General features: G+C 58.1%; 1 protein-coding gene across 8 annotated transcripts in view; it reads right to left on the bottom strand.

Annotated features, from left to right (window-relative positions):
• Nucleotides 1–20829, bottom strand: part of CXXC5 (CXXC finger protein 5) — a 35428-nt gene extending 14599 nt beyond the window's left edge. The window contains exons 1-2 of one of the 8 annotated variants that reach the window (XM_042250954.1): nucleotides 4158–11985; nucleotides 2147–2264 (exon numbers count right to left, since the gene is read on the bottom strand). The gene's annotated coding sequence lies outside the window, so the exon portion shown is untranslated. Of the gene's footprint in view, nucleotides 1–2146; nucleotides 2265–4157; nucleotides 11986–15388; nucleotides 17084–17867; nucleotides 19010–19082; nucleotides 19591–19872 lie in introns of those variants that run through there. The other 7 variants (XM_042250956.1, XM_060415837.1, XM_027970302.3 and 4 more) reach the window with 7 other exon arrangements.
• Between the last annotated feature and the right edge of the window lie 307 nt (nucleotides 20830–21136).

Below are 21136 nucleotides of genomic sequence, written 5' to 3'. Positions count from 1 at the left end.
TTTCGGACATGCAGTTAAGAACATCTCTTTTAACCACCTACCCTAAATCCCCAAGCACTGCCAGGAAGAGGTACCAGAATCCCCATTTTGCAGTGAAAGAAACTGAGGCTTGGAGAGCTTAAGGTCTCTCCTTTGCCCCTCCGATGCCCAAACTCCTCACTCCCCAAGGTCTCAGTAGCTTGGGGCTTAGGACTGGACACCTGAACACTGCCAGTGAGTTAGGAGCTGCAGGTCCTAAGGAAGTCTCCAGAAGACCCCAGAAAGGTCGAGTGATGCCATATCCACCTGGGCCAGGTTAGCTCCGCCCCTCACAAGGCTGTGTGACCTTACTGAGCAATGTCTTCACACAGCCTTAACTGGCCCACCTGTCAAATAGGAAACAGTAGCCCTATGACCCCCACCCAGCGCTCACTTGTGCTGGGCATGGGATCAGAGAGATGTCATGGACCGCATGCTCAGGGAGCTCCCAGTCTAGGGGAACATGGATGTACACAGAGATAAGGGCTTGGTAGAGTCTGTGCAGAGAACTACGAGAGCTCAGCCAGTCACCTGCTGAGGGCTTCTTGGGGGTGAGGTGGGCAGAGGAAGGGTCTCCCTTTTAAGCACGTTCCCCAGTGGCTCAGATGGTAAAGAATCCACCAGCACTGTAGGAGACCAGGGTTTTTGATCCCTGGGTCAGGAAGATCCTCTGGAGAAGAAAATGGCAATCCACCCCAATATTCTTGCCAGGAGAATTCCATGGACAGAGAAGCCCTGGTGGGCTATAGTCCATGGGGTCGCTAAGAGTCGGCCACAACTGAGCTACTAACACAACCCACACAGAATGCTCAGGGAATGGGTGTGACCCACTAAAACCCTCGGCTAGAGGTCAGACCTTGAGGAAACCCAGAACTACAGACTACATCAGAGGGATATTCGATGCAAAATGCCCAGCTTAGTCTGTCCAGGACAGTCACTTTTATCCTGAACAACTATGAGAGGTGAGGTCTACACAATTATCTGCAAGGCCCACTTGGTCCCTGGGGACATCCCAGAGGTAAATGCACTCAACAAATTCAGGAGCAGATGCTTTATGGGGCTTTCTGGTGGCTCAGTGGGTCAAGAATCCACCTTTGATGCATTAGACGCAGGAGACATGGGTCCAATCCATGGGTCAGTAAGATCCCTTGCAGGAGGGCCTGGCAACCCACCACTCCAGGAGAATCTCAGGGACAGAGGAGCCTGGGAGGCTACAGTCCGTAGGGCTGCAAAGAGTCGGACACAACTGAAGTGACAGAGTAAATGCTGTCACTGACTCCCCCTAGAGGCCCCAGGGCTCTGGGCCGCTAGCTGGCGGCTCTTGGGTACCTCATAGATACTACCTCCTCATGTGTCCTCCAGCTCCTGTCCCAACTACTTGCACCAGATTTCCCTCCACAAACTCTGCCTTCTTGGGCCCTGGCACCTGCTCAGCTCCCTTGGCTCCCTGCTCTCCCACCCAGCCGGCCTCCACCAGGCAGTGAAACAGAGGCTTCAAGTGGTTATACCTCCCACTGTCTCCTTCTTCCCTGTGCCTCCTCACAGCCCTGAGTGGCATACGTGATCGTCCCTGTGTCCCAGTGAGGAAAATGAGGCTCTGAGCAGAAGCTAAGGGACTTACCCAAGGCCACCCAGCTTAAGGAAACCCAGGCCCAAATCTCTTGAAAGCCCACGCTGCTCACCTTGCTGGCCACCTACAGGTCACATCCCTGACCTGAACCAGGACTGGCTACTTCTTGCCGAAGCCCCGACCCATCTTCTGTCTAGACAAAATCTATACTGAATCCGCACTCCTCCAGACACAAGATCTCGGTCAGACCATTGTGGTTAGGGGCCCTGGAGGGGGCCTAGGAGGGAGCAGGGGTCCTTACATACTCCGAGAGCCCTAGGGTATGGGACCTCCTGCCTCAGCCCAGCTGGGTCATCCCAAAGATTGGGTGGGAAAAGTCCCAAGATACAAACACAGAGCACCACAAATGTCTGGGGAGGGGTGTGGAGGAGGCACAATGATGTCAGGGTGGAGGGGGCTGGCCATGTTCTTTGGCCCTCTCTTGGGTACAGTCAACTTTAAGGTTCCTATCACACACTAGGGAGGGGGCTGCCTGTGGAAGAAGGGAAGAAGCCTAACCGTTATATATCCGCTACTCCATTCTGCTGGAGAATATAGCTGAATAGCTTGGGCAAGTCATACCCTCTGAGTCTTCAGTTGTTTCATCGGTACAGTGGATCCAAACTCTATGGAAAAGCTTTGGGAACAGGTTTAGAGGTTTTCCTTGAGAAAAGGGATTCAGAAGAACTGGATGAAACACTCAGTGGTCTATGTTGGCTGGGGGCACTTGTATAGTAGAAGCTTGACAACTGCTTGGTGAACATACAAACAAGTGGCTGAGTTCTCATATTTCAGAGTGCCTCTTAGCAGGTCCAGGTGACACCCACTTCCCAGGTGTCCCCCCTGAGCCAGGATACTGGTCTGCCCAGCCAGGTCACCGGGGTCCCTCTCCCCGGCCTGCCCACCTCAGGCGGGTCAGCACTGACGTCAGCAGGACCAGCTGGGCGTGGAGCCCGCCACCTCCGGAACCGCCAATTAATTAACTTTTTCAAATTAATTTCCCAAGCAAAATTCCATAATTACATCTGTCACCATCAGCCTGAGCTGGGCGGGCAAGACGACCCCGCAGTGATGGAATGTGACCATACCAGGGGGTGGCCATACTGGCCCCAGGAAGAAGTCAGAGACTGGAGGTTGGGTTTAACCCCGGCAGGGCGATGGTCTGGTATCCTTATGGGTGCTGAATGGAAGGGGAGGGGGCCAAGAAACCAGAGCCCCGCTACCCCTGCAAGCCAGGCAGTGGAGGGCTCAGGGACACCCATGCCTACCCAGCTCATCCTGCTGCCCCCACCCCCCACCCTGTGCCCCCAAACCACAGTGGGTCTTGGCAGGGCCCAGTAGCAGCACAGGCACTGCGAGGCTGAGGAGGCCACAACTGCGGCGTTCTAATTTCCCAAAGGGGCTGAGATTAATTAGCTCACACACAGGCGCAGAGAGGGAGAGGAGAGTGGGAGCAGGGGCGGGTAGCGTCAGGCAAGGAGCTGGCTGGCACTCCCCCCACCCGCCCGGCAGGCAGTGCAGTCAGGCGGCCTTGACAGCCTGGGTGCTCTGAAGGTCAGTGGCCAAGCCGGCTGAGCCAGCAGACTGGCACTGTCGCCTTCCCAGAAGCCCGGAGACCAAGACTGGGAGGGGCAGCAACCAGGACAGCAGGCAGAGGTGGGGGCGGGGGCCACACTGATGGAGTCTGTGCCAGGTGCTCTGTCCACACCCTCTTCTATTCTCCCAGAAGCCCAAAGAGGTAGGCACCATGGCCTTCCCATTTCACAGATGAGAACACTGAGGCTCAGAACTGAGTTAAAATTCACTCAAGTTATGGATGGTAGAAGTGGCCCATCTCTAGAGCCCACCTTGCTCCCCGCTGAAATCCCTGCTGACACAAGGTCTGCAGGAGCCCTGGGCCTGGGGGACCCGGAGACCAGCTGCAGAGTTTATGAGTGTGGCTGTCTAACTGTGGCTTACCTCTGTCTCAGAGCATGTGCTCGGCAGACTCTCAGTCATTTCAGAGATGCAGAAACTGAGACCAGAAAGGGGAAGTAACTTGCCACATGGCACAGGGCCCCAAACCCAGACTTTCTGCCCCTCCATTTCAGGCCAGCACCAACTTCCAGCAAAACAAACCCAACTCGGTGACCTTTAGTGAGACCTGCCCCAGGGCCACGCTGTGCCTGGTGCTCTCTTTAGCTAACCAGTACAGTACACTGATCGGGTTGGGGTGATCACTGTCACCCCTGTGCACAGAAGAGGAGGATAGCTCCAGCTCAAGGGCACTTTCTTAACTTCTCCCTGCAGGGCTCCCCAGAGAGGAGAAAGGCATCCCCAGGGAGGTGGGAGGGTAGGGATGGGAGAGGTGTATGATGCTGACCAGGCCCTAAGCAGCTCTCACGAGCCTAGCAATTGACCTTCTCAGAAGTCTGCAAGAAGATCCCTGCAACCCTAGGGAGACTCAATCTGCTCCCTGGGCCACGCCTTGACTCCTACCCGACACCCAGTGAATCATGTCTCCGCAGAGGCCAAGGGGAACAGGGCTTACCTTCCCTGGGCTTACGGGATCAGCAGTCCCAAGGTTCTTGGGTCCAAGGTAACAGACGGCCCTAGAAGAGTCATGGGGCAGTGCCTAGGTGGGGAGGGGGCTGGCCCAACTAGGAATATTCTTCATTGTGTTAATTATGGGAGATGGGTAGGAGCCCCCCTGAGGCACAGGTCTACATGGGGTTTGGAGCCAGGGTTCCCCTCCCACTCGGCAGCCTCAAGCTAGACCTCAGACAAATGGCTTGACCTTGCTGGGCCCACTCCCTGATCTGTGAAATGCCCACCATAATAGCCCCACCCCCACCAGGGTCCTAGACAGGATGAATGTGAGGTTCTCAGTGCAGGGCCAACATGCATAGGTGCTCAATAAATGAGGGCTGTGTGGTTATTTTTACCATCATCCTCAGCCAACACCAGAATGAGTGAAAGCACTGCTCGAGCCAAGGATGTTGGGTAACCCAGGCTGTGTGGCCCCAGTTCTGCCACTGTTTGAGTCTGAGCCAATCGCTTATGTCTCAGTTTCCCCAGGCTCAAGTAGAACATCCCCTGTCCTGCCCTCTTACCTGCAGGAACCTGGGGAGGTGCGCACATGAAAGGGGTCTGAGGGCTACAGCGAGGGCAGTACTTAGCTGCGCTTTTCTGACCACAGGAAGAGCCCACCTCTGCTTCTTACCAACCCTTCCTCCTATTTCTTTGTCCCCTCCCCACCCTAGCCTGGCCTGCTCCATGTCCACGCTTCTTCAAGCTCCCACAGTCCCAACAGCCCTTCCATAGGTGTATTCCAAGCCCTTCACTGCCCTGCAAAGGCCACATCAGCTACCTGGAAATCCCTGCCTGAGTCTAACTTGTGGCTTTGCTATCTGTTGGGGGTTAGGGGATAGAAAAAAAATCTGAGAACCATGGTTGGCTTTCTGTGTATCTAACCATACTGTGAAGCCCCCAGGAGTGTGCACCCAAGAACTCCAAGTTCCTCTGTCCTGGGTCCCATCCATTCCCAACCATTCCCCTCCCAAGCTTCCTCAATCCCACACCCCATCATTCCCATCTAAGAACAGCCCTAGAGAAGGCTAAATCCACGACATTCTAATTAAGGAGTCTTTGGTGTGGGGTACCACTCAGAAAAATGCCAGCTTTGGTGGAGCCAACAGGTGGAGAGGAGGGCTGGACTCACCTGGAGATCCAAGTGTGACATGGTGCGAACCACACCCCACCATCTACTTCAGGTCTTGCAGTTTTAAGACAGAGACAAGGCTCATACCCATTTTACAGATGGCTAAAGTGAAGTCAGAGAGGTTGGCAAACCAGGTCATGATTACACAGCAGGCAGTAACCAAACCTGGTGTGGAGCCCAGGCCTGTCCAATTCTAGAACTGATGGCTCGGGGGACATCCAGTTCTCCTGACTGGCCACTGCTGTTTGTTTTCTTTAGGTTGCCTGGTCCTCTCTTCTCCCCAGCCACTAACCAGGCCTTTATGGGGGAGACCTATGTGGCCAGGAGGTGGGAGCCAACATGGGCCAGCGTTCATCTGCCCCCTTGACTTCTGTTAGGCTGTCTCAATCCTGTGGGACCAGAATGAGCTGCCCTCTGAGTGTTAGGAGACTGTGTCCAAAGTCCTTCATGAGCAATGAAGCCATTTTCATTGGACTCAATTCTCTCATCTGAAAAAGGATGCCTTTTTCTGTGTGTGAAATATGGGTTATGCCCCCAGTTCTGCTCACTCAGGGAAGGCAAGCGCCAGCCCCAACGGGCAGCAGAAGCACAGAGGCTCCCTGAGGGCATCCCCCTAACCCAGCAGCCCAGCCCTTCCTTGTACTCAGGCCAGGGACTAAAAATCAGGGGCTAAGTCTGAATTCTGAGTCTTAGTGTGCTGGCTGTAAGGCAGGAGGCTGGGGTGACCAGGGAGGGTGGGCTGACAGACTCCTGAGGGCACTCAGCCCACTAGATCAAGGGAGTCTCATTCCTCCCATCTCTGGCACCCTGCAATCTCTCAAGGACCCCGCTCTCCGAGTCGGGGGAGCAGCTGGCCACTTGGCGCTCCCAGGAAAATCGATTCTCCATGGCTTTCCTTCTCCAGCCTTTCCTCTACCGAGCTCCCCCATCCCTTCCCCATCAACCCCCAACCGGCTCTGCCTGGGCTAGAGTTCCCCATACTGGAGGGCAAGTGAGTTCAACACTTCCATGCCTGTGACTGGGGCTTCCTTCCCTAGGGGTGGGGAAACATCTCCCTTCCCATGCCCACCCTGCAGAATTCAGCTGACTCTACACGGCCGAGGGTGGGTCTCCTTTGTGTGAGCCTACACAGGGGCCTTTCAGTGGATGGAGCCCCAGCCTTGTTGGGAGCGAGCCTGTGTGCACACCAGGCTCCATGGGGTCAATGCCCTGTGCCCAACTCTTCGCACCATCTGGGTGAGAGCTGTGGCCGGAGAACAACGGCCTGAGCCTGTGACAGGACGGAGCACACGTACCAGCGCCTTACTGGAGTCGTGTATGGGGTCCATGTGTGACTGTGTTTGTCCATTCGTCGGCTTGTATGTGTCAGCATGTGTTGTGTGTGTGCGCCAGAGGCTGGGGCTGTGAGTGTGACAGCGAGTGTCCACAACGACTGTGACTGGGCCCTGCCCGTGAGTGTCAGCAATGTGTGCTGAGTCGTGTGCTGAGTGACTGTTTGTCCCAAGCGTGTGCCCCTGGGTGTGCCGCGTGGGATGTGCGTGAGTACGCGCTGCCTGCCAGGCCGCAGGGCCTCGTGGGGCTGCTGGGGATGGGGTGACTCACATCTCCTGAGCTCATCCTGCCGCCAGCCCGCCCAGCTCACCCTGCTCTGCTGGGCTCATGGCCGCCAGCGCTGGGGGCTGGGGGGGTGGGAGGGAGGCAGGCGCGGGCAGACGCGGCAGGGAGGCCGCTTGATAAATAACCTGCTGCTTCCCCAGGCCTCTGAGAAGGGGAGGCTGCATGGTAGGGAGCAGGGGTGAGCAGGAGGAAGGCAGTCCTGGCCCCCCAGCTTCAGCGGCCCTGGCCCCCACAGCCCAGGCTACGGCTCCGGTTCCTGTTTCATCGAAACCTGAGCTGGGAAAAGCCTATCGGGTCATCTTGCCTGTCCCGCCGGCCGCCAGGCCCAGGCAAGCTGCCCCTCAGGGGACAAGCCCGCAGCCTGGCCGCCCAGCCAGTGGGTGGGTGGGTGGGGGGAGGATATTTCTGTCCAGACTAAATGGAGCTCAAGGCCTCTGTCTGCACCCCCCCAACAGCTGCTCCCAGGGGCCCCATGGCTCTGCAGGACTGAACTAAATATAGGCCCCCACCCCAGCAAACCCCCAATGTTCACCTCTTCATTGACCCCACTGACATGAGGGTAGGGAGAAGGCTGGAGAACCCGCTGTGTGAGCCTAGGCCAGTGTATCCCTCTCTCTGGGCTCTCAGCTATGAAACATGAAGTATTACTCAGCTCTAGGCCCTGACCTGCCCTAATAGGCCTTATCGGAGAGAAGATGCAAGTGACTAAATTGGGGTCTTTGTCCAGGGAGCTAAGGGCTGAAGTCCCCTCCTTCAAAATGACTCCAGCCTGCTTCAGCAAAAGAATACCAGGGGAAGCTCTCGCCAGCATCCCCAAGTACCTTTAGGCTTATAAACATGGTCCCCTTCATCCTGCTTGTTCTTTGCCCAGACTGGGCAATACCAGGCTCCTCCAATCTGCCCCAGCCGGACCCTGGCCAGGAAACAAGTTGTGCCAGGCTTGGGGAGGGGGGAGACGCGGGAGCATGACAGCTGCTATTTCCTGGAGGCCACAGTTGGGCACAACCCAGATTCCTGCCCAGCTCCACACTGCACCGGACAGCCTCTCCCAGGCTCTGGCCTTCAGCAGGGCACCCCTTCCCCAGTGTCAGCCCCGTCATCAGCCAGGGTCCCACCCAGTCCCTCTTGTCCCCTGCACTGGTACAGACAGGAAGGAGGTGCCGGATGCACCTTCTGGCCTGGGCTGGGAGAACGGTGGTCTCTGCAGGGTTCAACAGGCGGGGGAGGCAGCCCCAGCTTCCCCCTCCTGCCTGCCTGCCCACCCGGCTGCTTCCCCCAGCCCCACACGCACCGAATTCCCTACATGCCTGTCTGTCTCTGACAGCTCGCGCAAATACTTGGCTGCGCGGGCACCCGCTGTTCTGAGCCCGCTGCGCCTCCTCCCCTGCCTTCCCCGGGGGGCTCTGCAGACACAGCCAGGGACGGGAGGGGGGCCAGAGCCAAGAAGCCTGGTGGGCAGTAGGGGGAGTGAAAGCAGGAGGAATCAGTCTCAGTGCTCCATCCCCAGGCCTGGGGGAACTGAGGGACTTGGGAGGCCACCATGAACCAGCCTTAGCTAGGCGGCAGCTGCCGACGCCCCCGCTGCCCCCCCGCCGGAACCTCCCAGGAGGACCTTCCGGAGGCCTCCCACTCGTCTCAGCCGATGAAACAGCATCTGCCACCCCCGCGGCGGCAGCTCAGGACAGGGCGGAGGGCACCGCAAGGCCTCTGGGGAAGGCTTTGAAATCTGGACTATGGCCCGGCCCCTCCTGAAAGCCCAGGCCCCCCACCACAGGCCCAGCCCCAGAGCTTGAGGGGCTGCGTTCCAGCCCTCCTGCAGTGTGAGGGGTACACCCGCCCAGCTGCCAGGCCTGGGACGCCACCATCGGACTGGCTGGGGGCCTCGTTTGCCCCCAACTCTCCTCCTTCCTGCTTGCCTTGCCTCCCTCCCTGGGGACCAGTGGAGGAAACACTTCCTGAGAACAGCTGGGATTTTCCGCTGGACACTGGCCTCGCCGGTCAGCCCCTTATGTGCACCCCCAACCTCATTCCTTCTCCCAGAGTCACCTCTTCAGCCAAATCATACTCCCACCCCACCGCCAAGGACACCCCTCCTCTCCCTACCATCCTCCCACTTGCCTCAGCATCCCCAGGACCCAGCACATGTCCAGGCACTGAGTAGACAATGAAGGAATGGCCACATGGAATGACACGCTCCATTTTGCAGATGGGTATACCGAGATCAGGAGCGAGCCCAGCTCCCATCCAGGCTCTTCCTGAATGGGAAGAATGGCCCTGGCGGCAGGGCCCTTCTCTATTGTTTCCCACCTGGTACACTTTCTACCCCAGGAACCAATGCAGCCCTCCCAAGCTTCTCAGGCATCAGGGTGACTCCAAACAGAATTTCTCAGTGTTCTGGGGCCAAATGCCCAGCTGACTATTCAGGACCACTGGCCCAACTCTCCCAAAGCGTTAGGGTGGGCTTTAAAAGAATCGCAACTGTACTGTCTTTGTGACTAGACTGTGGGGTGAAGCCTCCTCTCCCCATTGCACAGATGGGGCTGCAGAGGCCCCCAGGGGAGGGGGGAGCTGCAGGCGGCCGTGAATCAGAGGGGGAGCTGGGAAGCCGCCCGGCCCTGCCGGCTGTCGCTGGAAGCAACAGCCTGCGTTTCCTCCTCACACTGGTGCCTGGGGAAGCGTGGGCAGCGGGCGGGCGGGCACTGCCGTGAGGACCCCTCCCGTGCCCGCAGGCTAGCTGCGTCCCCTCACTGCCTGCCTGGGCCCACACAGCCCACTCCCCGTGCTGGCGTGGTTTATTTCCAGAGAAGGGCAGACCAGAGGCAGAACTGGGTTTCATGTCACTGGCGGGCACCACAGGGAAGCCCCTCCTCTCAGATTCTCAATGTTCTTAGCATCGAACAAGATTGAAACATGACCATTCACGCTTCCTTCCAGCAGCAGAGCCCACGGTTCTGTGATTCTAGACTCTCAACGCGACAAGAATCCTGACAAGAATCCCTCAGCTCCAAGCATTCTATGATTCTAGACTTCTGTGACTTAAGATTCCAGGCCACCGAGATCGGACACCACCAGAAGAAAGGGGGCCAAGTCCACTCCTACCTGCTGCTGGAGGCCCAGCTAAGCAATTTCTATCGAGCTTTGGGGGAGGCGGGTCAGGCAGGAAAGGAGCTGGGCTCTCCCATCAGGGTCACCAGGAACTGGACATGAGGCTGTGGGGCAGGGCAAGAGGTTATGGGGATCAAGCTGGTCTAGTCTTGGAGGACAGGCCACCACCTTGTGGCAAACACAGCCACGGACGCTGCAGCTGTCAGGAGGCCCAGACCTCGCCAGAGTGCAAGCAGGTAGGTAGGGCTTTGTCAGCTTGTGCCCCCACCCTGGAGATCAGAGGGAGGAGGGGTGTCAGGTCAGGGCTGGTCTCCCTGCTTCTCAGGTTCCAAGCCAAGCTCCACGCTTCATCTTCCAGTCTTCACCACCCACTGCTTCCTCCTTCCCACCACAGTCCCTCACCTCTCAGGCTCCCAGGCCAGCCCCAACCCAGGCCAGCTGGCAGCCAGCCAGCCGGGGCAAGGTTCCCAAGCCCATTTGATAGATGGAAAAACTGAGGTTGGAGGGAGAAGATGACATGACCTGCCCCAAGGGCTCAGCCTTGGTAGCCTACTGGTCTCTGGATGCATCTCTCAGTCCCGCCCCTCAACCTTGCTTCCTAGAATCCTCTGCAGGGCCAATGGGTCTCCCCTAAACAGTCTCCTCACCAACATAAGTACATCTCCCCCTCCTGGTGTCCCTTGAGAGCACTCAATTCCACAGCCAATCACCTGCTCATTCATTGATTCATTCTTTCATTCACCCAACTAGCCAATCAGCCCATCTGCCCAACAAGTGCCAGGTCCCTTGCCAGGGATCTGGGGGACTCAAGAAGGAAAGAGAGCAAGGCCTGTACCCCGCAGGCATTGACGGAGTGCCTGCTGTGTGCTAGGCAGTATGGACTGCCATGCACAGCCCAACCTTGGCTGTCCTTGTGGTGTTCATGGCCCATCAAGGGCTCTGCCAGGACCCAATCCCATTTGCAGGAGTGTCAAGTCCCAAACGCTCCAGCCTCAGTTTCCTCATCTGTATATGGGGAAGCTAATGGCACCTACATCACTGGCCTACTGTGAGGAAAGAATGAAGTGAAGGCTAGAAAGCCGTCCACACAGTGCCTGCCCTCAGTCAGGGGCTGGAACGGGTTAGCCATTGTCATCACCATTGTTAAGACCTACTATGATTATCATAGTAATAACTGGGAGACAGCAAGTGATTAGAGCAGCAGCTAAAGCTCTTCAAACACTTAACTGGTGCCAGACACTGAGAGGACAGGAAGGAATCACTGCCACATCCCGTTGCAAGGCTGGCAAGGAGCAAGCCCAGTAGCCTCCCATTAGCATCTGATGATCAAGGGACTCGATGGTTAGGAGCATGGCCCTGCCTCCACGGAAGGTCTACTCCAACATGTGTTCATGGGTGCTGCACATGTATAGCAAGCTTTTAACCATGCACATTAATACATGTCTACACATGAAAGCTGGGAGGGCCAGCAGGTGAGGTGGGAAGCGAGACGGCAGTGAAGGGAACACAACTGCTGACGCTGGCTCAGGCCTCCCACCCTAGCCCACCCCACTCTGGCCAGTGATCACAGCAGAGCTGAGGGGACTGTGGCAAGAGCAAGGACCAGGCCAGTGGGGAGAGGCCCGAAAAGATGCTTTGCATAGTTCTGGCCACCAGATTACAGGCCTAGGCTAGGCCCCTAGGTGGGGATGTGGGGGCTGCCAGGTGCTTGCAGTCCCACATGGGGCAGGCTACTGCGCCTGCACTTTATGCTTGTCCCGGCATGGCACATGAGCGTTCCTGCTGGCAGACCAGGCGAGTCCGAGGAGGTCAGGGGAGGTCACGGTGAAGGGAGGGAACAGTAGGCCCAAGGGCCAAGTGGGGTCTGCCGGACAGGGGAGGGTGGGCACAGGGCTCCCCCGGGGCCACCGGGCAGGCCTGGCTCTGCCCTGCTGGGGCCAGCAGCTGGAGGGAAGTAAATATAGCGCGGGGCGTCCCAGCCACATTCCTGGGAGGCCAGTGCGGCCCGCCTGCCCGCTGCTCTAGGCAGAGCGCAGCAGCCAGGGCCCAGAACTGCCCCTGCCCTCTTCCCAAACAAACAGAAAAATAAATAAAACCAGCTCTCACGGCCAGCACAGCTGGGGGGATGGGGGCAGGAAGGGGTGGACAGGGTTGGGGAGGGCGGCCAGGCACACCAGTTGCCACTGTTTCTGTCCTGCTGGGGAGGAGCAGGCCAACAAAAAGAGAAAAATGGAGGGAAAGGGCAGAGGGACGGTCAGAGATGTGAGAGAGGAGGAGAGGACCCGCAGGAGAGATGAGTTGTGACAGAGGTGTGTGTTTGGGGGGGCAGGTCAAGAGGGATACGGATGGTATCAGGGCTGGGGGGGGAGGCACAGACAGCCCCGAGGTCAGTAATTCAGCAATTCAGTGACAGGGATACCCCAGGGCGGGCAGCAGGCAGACAAAGGGGGCCTGTGGGCTGGGGCAGGGGGCTGGCTCCGAAGGCCATGAAATATTAAAGACCTTAGGCCAATGAATGACAGAGGTCATAGAAATAAGGAGACTAGCCAGGGAGATACAGGGACCCTGGAGCAGACCACCCCCCCTCCCCAGTCCCCCTCTACCACCTCCGGAGCCCAGCCAGCCTCCCCCAGCTCTCCTCCTGCCTGGCTGCTTTCTGTCTTTCCATCCAGACGGAGGACAGGCTGAGGGTGGGAGGGGCCCAGGGGATTAGTGAGGGCAGGGGACCTTTGCGGTTCTCTCTTCCCTCCGGCTGATCTGTGCACAGCCAGCCCTCCAGAGCTGCCAGCCACCCTAGTCAGAAGGCCAGGAGGCCTGTCAGCACAGCCACTGCCACAGGCACCTCCTGGGGAAGGAGGGGGTAGACATCCAGCTTCCCCTTCACAGAAAAAAAAAAAAAAAAAAAAATCAGCCGCTCCACCACTTTCCACAGAGATCAGCGGGAGGGAAGGCCATGCCTCACAGCTCAGCTGAGCCAGCCAGTCAACGGGCAAGCAAGCCAGTGGGTCATCCCCCAGCCCTCCCACCGCCGCCTCTCTCCCCCCGCCCCACCATCAACCTCATGACCTTGGCCAGTCCCCCTGTCCCCGAGCCTGTGTCTTCACCCGCCCCACCCCACCCCAGGCTTGGTGTGAGGAAAAGAAATAAGAGTACAAGTAACACTTTGAAAACCTGCAGAGGGGGCTAGGGCCAAGCATGCAGGTAATCCTGTGAGGTCAGGCCCATCGTGGGTCCCATCTCACAAATGGGGAAGAGAAACCCAGACAGCCAGAGTACCCAAGGTCATACACCTGGCAACTAGCAGAATAAAGACAGAAACGCTAACCATGAGCCATGTGGGGGACAGGAAGTCCTCATCACCATAAAAGCCAACTTCTATTGAATGCTGACTGTGGGCTAGCCACTGATGGTGGGCACTGCACAGCCATCCCTGTGTCCATGTGAAAATAGCCTTGTGAGTCAGGCACTCTTACACTCCCATTTCAGGGATAAGGAAACTGAGGATCACAGAACATATATGGACCAAAGGTCATACATATATCCAGCTTGGCAGTGACATAGCCAGGATTTGGAACCAGGTCTGACTCCTGAGCCAGTGGTCAAATATACCTGTTTGGGTGAGGTCGAGGCTGGGAGTTAGGAGGGGCCAGTAGCGGGGGAGCCACCAGGAAAAGGTCAAAAACAAAGTCACAACTGCTAGACCAAGGGGTGGTCAGCAAGTCCTCTGGGAATAAGGAGATAGGCAGAGCCTGTGGGGATCAACAGTGAAGATACTGTTTAGGGGCTTGGCCAGAGTGACCTGCCTGGTCCACTCAGAGTCCAGGTACCAGACAACACAAGCCCCTCCCCCTAGCACAGGGCTACGGAGGCTGGTCTATAAGGGCTCAGCAAAGCCCTGTCCTGTTGGCTCCCAGGGCTGCAACCAGCACCCGAGGGCCGGTGTGCCAGGAACTAATCACACCCCACCTCCAGAGCCCCCAGTGCAGGCGGAAGAGGGGGCAAGATCCCCTCCCTCCCTCCCAGGCCCTGTGAGCCCAGAGGGAGGCCAGCATCAGAGGCAGGAAATGAAGAAGAATTTGCGATCTAATTGAGCTGGCGGGGGATTAGGCGGCAGAATGCAATTACAGGGGCTGGAGCAGGGCCAGGGGCACTGACACCCTGAGATGTGGCCTGGCCCAGGTGACTGGGCTGAGCCAGTCTCTGGCCAGAGACACCCTATAGGGAGTGGGGTGGGAAGAAGGAGACAGGTAGGCAAAGATTGGGGCCAGACCACTCTTCAGCACACACAGGATTGCAGGGTTCCAGCTGCATGAAATGCCCAAAATCAAGTTTTCCTGAGAATTCTTCCCCAGAGAACAGCCCTATGCACTCTATCACCGGGAGCAGGCAGAGAGGAACACACGTTCTCACAGGCTCCACTCATGCATATATACACATGTGTTCATGCTCCCAGGAAAGGCCCACAGATCCATGTTCACTTGCATGGGGACAGGCTCCCAACCTGCAGACACACAGCAATGGCCCTTTGTTGCCAGTGGCTCCACCAAAGAGGGGAAAAACACAAAACAAAACAAAAAAATACACCCATGACCTTAAAATCCTTTTATTCCCATAATCACAGGCTGCCATTGCCGTGGATACGCGCTGTCACCCCGGCCCCAGCCTGTCTCCCTCCATGGCTTCCAAACTCCCAGCAGGCAGGCAGACGGGGAGGCTGCCCAGTTACTGCTGGGGAGGGTAGGGGAGGAGAAGGACCGGGTGGGAGAGGTTCAACACCACACACGTTCACAGACTCAGGGCCTCAACTAGGGAGGGAAAGACTCAGAAAAACAGATGGGCAGACAGAGATACAGAAAGAGCAAGGAACACAGACACCAGCTACCAAAGACATAGACCACTGTTAGCATAGCTCAGACATGCCCACTCCCAGAGTCACACACGCTTTCCCAATTCAGTACCACCCAAGGAGTGATACAGTCCCCAATTTACAAGCGTATATAAAACACACAGATATACACAAATCATGAACACACCCTCTCCGAAATTCTAGGCCCACACAACTTAGAATATACACGTTCCTAGATTTACAGAGACTGACTCAACTTTCAGATATAGACTCTTAGGCTCACAACACACAGGTATATATATATGCGATACAGACACAACTTTTAGATCTATAAACACACGTCCTGAATCAAATACACACAGGCTCAGACTCCCAACACCCCAAGATAAACAGACACACATTCAACACACATAGTCACAGATATATCCATCTTGAGTCATTAGCACACACATTGCCCAGATTCCCGCATCCCATACCAACAGACCAGACCTACACAGCCTCACTGAGCAGCTGACTGTCTTTGGCTTTAGAGGGTAGGTGGAATGGTTGGAGATTCCTGGGTCCTTGAGGGGGCAGTCCTTTCTCACTGCCTGCAGCCTGGGAGGTGGGCTCAAAGTTGGGGGGAATAAAGGGGGAAGTAAGAGAAAGCAAAAAAGAAAAAACTTGAGTGGGATATTCTTGTTGGGCAGTAGCGCGTGAGTAACTGGGGAGGCTTTTTGTGGTCTGGTGAGTTTCAGCTATGAGTGAGAGTTTAACTATTAATACACTTAATCAAGGGCACTTCACACACACACGCACACCCTACAACCATACGCAGAGGCTAGGATGGGACCAGGTGGTGGTGGGGGGGGGGTAAGAGAGGGAGAGCCGCAGATAGAAAAGGGGAAAGCTCCATTCAGGGGCCCAGGGGGCAGGTAAACAGGGCAGAGTTTCAGCCCTGGGCCTACCTCCAGGGCAGTGGGGGGTAGAGTCAATGATTCATTTCTGCAAGCCCAGAGGGTGGGGCTTGACACATAGTAGGTCCTCAATAAATACACAGTGGGCCAATGAATGAAGAACTGAACCACATATAAAGGGTAGCAATAATAATAACAACAGTAATGATAAGTGAGCCCCGCCCCATCCTTGGCCAATTGAGACATGTTTCAGAACACCAAGCTGGGCAGCTGGCTTTGACTTCATGGTCACCCCAAAAAGACAGGGGATCTAAGAAAGTAGGCCAGAGTCTGGCTCATCAGCATCCCAGCATCCCTCCACCCTATCCTTTACCCTGGAAAGTCAGCTGACCCCGGCCCAGCCTACACCCCTCCCTCCCAGAGAGACCCCCCAATCTCCATTCTACTGTCCCATGAATAAGTAAGTAGGTAAGGTCCCAAAGAAAGCAGGGCATTTAATTCCCATAGACTTGTTTCTTTATCCAGATGGAACCTGCCTGCCCCCCAATCCTATGAGCCTCAGCTTCTCATTTGCCAAATGGGTAGAAGCTGAAAAGAGGCAGCAAGAGCTGAGGGTCACAGTAGGAACCCACAGAACACAGGCTTAATCTGGTCTGGGCCCTGGATGCAGAATCCTCCCCTTCCCCCACCCAGCCCAGCCCTGCCGGGTGGACATTCCAGGCCTCACGTGATAAAGACGAGGCTGCTGGCCCACGGGTAAGTCAACAGGCTCTGTCGGGGGAGAGATAGGAGGCCCCGGCCAGGGTCACCTGCTGAGCCGGGAAAACAGCCGGGCCCAAATACACACATAAATAAGGCGCCAACGGACAGCCAGTAAGCCAAGGGTCTGTCTTCTGCAGAGGAACCTCTCCCCCCACCTACGAAAGGGAGGTGGCATGGGAGAGGGAGGCTCAAGGCTAGCTCTTGCTTCCCTGGGAGAGCCCCAGTTCCTGCCAAGATTGGAGGTGGGGGTGTGGGAGGGGTGGGCTTCTACCAAGGGCCCCAGGACTGAGAACTCAGAGGCCAACCTCCCTCAGCTGTTCCCACCCCTTCCCAGGGCAAAAATCACCCCCTCTCCCTCCTCCCCAAGGAGAGAGGACAATTTCCGTTCTGGGAAGGGGGTGACAGCTGCAGAGCGGGCCACTATCCACCCCCCTCCCGCCCGACCCCGCCAGCTCTTGCTTGAGTCTCATCCAGGGAAACTGCTAAATCAACACCACGCAGTAGTAGGTAACGCGGGCCTCAGTCTCCCCGCATCGCTCTCAAAAAGGTGTTTGGGAGGCGGCTTCTGGTCTCAGTCCCTGGTTTCCTAAGACGGTAGGCACCTAGGGTACGGGGTGGGTGGGGGGGTCTTTCGGGAGGGGGATTAGGGCAAGCTTCGGCCAGTACGCCCCCTAAAACCATCTAATTGAAATGCTCTCACTTGCATGAAGAGCCTTCCCCCGGCCCCCGCCTCCCGCCCCCGCGGGCCGGGGCAGCTGAGGTGGCGCCGGGCGTTCAAATAGCGCTCCAAACAAGTCCGCAGCGACCGCGCACGCAGCCCCCGCCAGGCGGCCCCAGCGGAAAACTTGAAAGGGACTCTGTTTGCCGGCCGCCCTGGGGCGGCTCCGGCGGGGGCGAGGGCCGAACGAACGCACACGCCCCCTCCCCAGCGCTTCCTGCGCAAACGCGGGGAGGCGGGGGTGGGTGGGGGGCAGCTGGCCCACCACAAAACCTCGGGCTCGGAACAGCGGCTGCAGCGCAGGGAAAGGCGGAGGTCAAGAGGCTGGCTCGCCAGAACCCCCCGCCCCCCGCTTCAGCCCCTTCAATCCGAAGACGCGACTCTCAGACCACCCAGGGTCCAGGGGGCAAAGTAGGGCGCGGCTGCCAACCCTTCAGACCGCCGTCGCAGGAGACAACAGGGAGCAGGTCTTCCCGGAAGAGTCCCTACAGAACCCCCAAATCTGCTGGTTCCTCCTTGCAGCCCGTGGCACCAGCCCAACTCCGCGGACCCCTTCTGATTCCTGAGGTGGGGGCACCAAAAAGCGATTTTGCTACCTCATTGGGCGCTTCAGCTCTTCTGACAGGTCCCGGGAGGCGGCCCCCCGTTTAAAAAACGGGGTCACTCACTTTCTGTGGATCCTACAAATAAACAAAGCCAGGCGCACCCCGCGCTCCCCGCCGGAAAGCAGCCCATTACGGGCGAGGACAACTTCCCCCAGCAAGAAAATTAACACATTCTTCTCACGGCGGTTCGGCCCCTCGCTCTGGGGAAGCAAAGAGGGAGGGGGGCTCGAGGCCAAACTTCATGGGTAAATTTGGGGCCAGAGCAGCGAAGCAGGCGGCTGGGACCCACCTCCCACAGCTCCGCAGCTAGAAGAACACCCCCATTTTCCCTCCCTGGCTTTGCATGCTGCTTGGCCACGCGGGGCTCGGGAGACAGGCTGAAAGACTCCCTAAGGCTAGTGAGGAAGGGAGAGAGAGGCCGCGGGGTGCAGTGGTGGTCGGGGGTGATACTCTGACGAAAAAAAAAAAAAGGTCAAACTTGATCTGCCCGCCAGACACCCCGCGGGCAGCGGGGGCGAGGAGCCTGAGGGGAAATGTAGAAGTGGCCACCGCCCCCTCCAAAAGGAGGGGGAGACTCAGCCGCGCGTCGTCTAGGACCTTAAGAGCAGTGAGTGATGCCCCCAAAAGACAGGACTACGAATAGGGTCTGTTGGGGGGGAGTGCGCGCCGAAGATCTCCAATCAGCCGCCCCCGCAGACGGAGCGCGAGCCCAGCGCCGAGAGGTAAAGACACCGGCTCCCGCCGCCCCTGTGCCCTCAAGCTCGAGTACTTGGGGAGGGGACAGTACCCCGCAGGGAGAGCCCCTGCCCCAATCCAAGGCGCCCAAGCCGCCGTCCCCGACCCGAAAACCCCTCTTTTTGTCTGAACTCAGTGATCTGCGACCGAGCTGACTGCGGCTTGGGGAGGCTTGAGTATAGAAGAGGCCACTGAGCGATCACTGGAGCTAGGGCTCCTAGCCCCCGGGGCTCCGAGGCTCAGATTACGGGCGCCCCCCGCCACACCCAAACACGGACCCCTCTTTTCCCGTCCCTCGCTCTCCGCACCTGAACTTCGGGGGAGCCCGCGCCGCCAAACTTTCCGCAGACTTGCAGCGAACTCCGGCCCCGGCCGCGCACCGGGCCCCGGGGGAAGAGAGGGAGGTAGGCGGGGAAGGGGAGGGGGCCGGCCTCCGGGGGGGTCGGGGGAGGGCCGTGGCCCGACACCTACCGGCTCTCAGAGTCGTCCAAGCCGCCACTGCCGCCGCCGCCGCGAGGCCGAGGGGGAGGGGCGGGGCGGGGAGCTGCGCTCCGCTCTGGGCACCTCCGCCGCGGTGCGCTCCGCTCCAGCCGCGCCGCCCGCGGTGCCCGGGTCCAGAGCCGGAGTCACGCCGCCGCGGCTGGCCGGAGGCGGGGAGGGGGGGGAGCCTGCAGCACCTGCCCCTCCTCCCCCTCCCCGCGGCCCAAATTAAAAAACAACAAAAAGCAACTAATCACCCCCGAGCGTAGCGCGGAGCGGCTGGCTGAGGGCGCAGCGTGAGGCGCCCGGACTCAGCAGGCGGCGCGCAGGGCTGGGCGCAGGGCTGGGCAGGGCTGGGACGCGGGGCCCGGCTTCGGGGAACAAGGTTCGGCAGCTCTTCTCTCTCGGCTCGGGCGCCTGCTCTCGCCGCCGCCTCTGCTGCCGCCTCTACATCGCCGCTCAGGCTCCGCCGCCGCGCGCCCGCCCGGGCAGGAGCTCTGAACGCTGCCCAGGGGCTGCCGGCAAAACCCGGACCGGACTGCACGCTCCTCCTCCTCCCCCCCCCCCCCACCCCGCGCCACCTCAGCTCCCCTCCCTCCTCCCTCCGCCTCCCTCCCGACGCAGCTTTGGCCACTTGGACGCCGCAGGCTCTCAGGCCGGAGCCGCAGCCATGCGCCTCTAGCTCCCCGCGCTCTGACGAGGTCGGCCAAGCCTCAGCTCTCCAGCGCGCCCGGTCTTCACCTCTTTTCTCGCAACTTTACAAAAAATAAGAGGACCTCACCCGTTCTGTAAGGAGTGCATGGGCTTGAAGACGCACCTTACGGGGAAATCCGCCATCCCTCGCCAGCCGGCCGCGAAGCTACAAGGACCTGTAGGGAGGGTTTAGCCGCGCCCCTCAGCTCAGGTGCGCGTGGGGCCGGGTACTCCTAGCTGAGCACTCTTGGAACTAGACGAGTGTTCAGAGTCCACTCTTCCCAGAGCGCTTTCCCATACTCAGTGGGCTCTAGTTCCCAGGGAGAAAGGGGGCAGACGTCCCTGTTCCTATTACACAGATGAGGAAACTGATTCGAGAAAGGACTTTTTGTTTGCTACACCGCCCCCAACCAAAATTCTTGAGTCCTGAAGCTAAAGCGACCACACAGTGGTGTTCTGAGACGGTGGCCTGTGAACTCTGAGCCTGAAACAGTGCCTAGCACAGCGCCATGCTCAACAGACACTGGCTGAAAGAATAAAAACCCAGTGGATTCAGATTTGGACCCGCACATCCTCACCGTCATTCACCGGGCCCCCCCACCTGCCCAGCTTGGGCTAATCCTAAAGCTGCATATATCGACCTCTTCGCCACTTCAGAGACCCATAGCCACTTCAGAGACCCATAGCGCAAGCCCCGTGGAAAGTTTCTTCAGTTCTGTGGAATTCGTGGAGGTGGCTTTGTGCTTCCTGCACTAGAGAAAACACAGCCCCCAGAGGAGAGACCCTAAAGGGGCAGGGCGGTTGGTGAAGTCTACCTAGGGTTAAATGTTACAGCCTGGGGCCTAGATAACTGGGAGTTAACTGTGGCAGCCCGGGTGCCTCCAGTCACAGGAGCAGTCTTAGTGGAAGAAATGGAAGCAGTTCCCACCTCACTGTCTCTTCTCCTCCTTGGTGTTGCTTGCCTGGGTGGCGCAGCACCTGGGGCCTGGGTCTCACAGGAGCAGCCTGTGGATGCCCACCGTCCAAGCTTTCTAAATTTGGCTTTGGGACTTTGACCCAGCCAGGGGATAGTGGTGTGAGGGAGGTGTCAGAGGGCAGAGTTCATCTAGAATGTGTTGCCTGTCTACCTGCCCTGACCTCCAAGGCCACAGGGAGTGACCCTTTCATGGACACCCCCTCCCTTTCTCAATTGCTGAGAAGTATTCTCTCAACTGTGTGTCAAGGAATGGCTCCTAAATGGGGGGGAGGCTTTAGCCTCTCCTCTCCAGCAGTGTTCCACAAAGCCACCTCAAACATACCACATGAGGAAAGCAAGGTACTTGATCTGAGAACATAGTTTTAAGACAAATGAA

This window comes from Ovis aries, chromosome 5 (assembly GCF_016772045.2).
Source record: "Ovis aries strain OAR_USU_Benz2616 breed Rambouillet chromosome 5, ARS-UI_Ramb_v3.0, whole genome shotgun sequence".
Taxonomy (NCBI): domain Eukaryota; kingdom Metazoa; phylum Chordata; class Mammalia; order Artiodactyla; family Bovidae; genus Ovis; species Ovis aries.
Note: the sequence above shows the minus strand (reverse complement) of the source record. Positions and strands in the feature narration are given on the sequence as shown.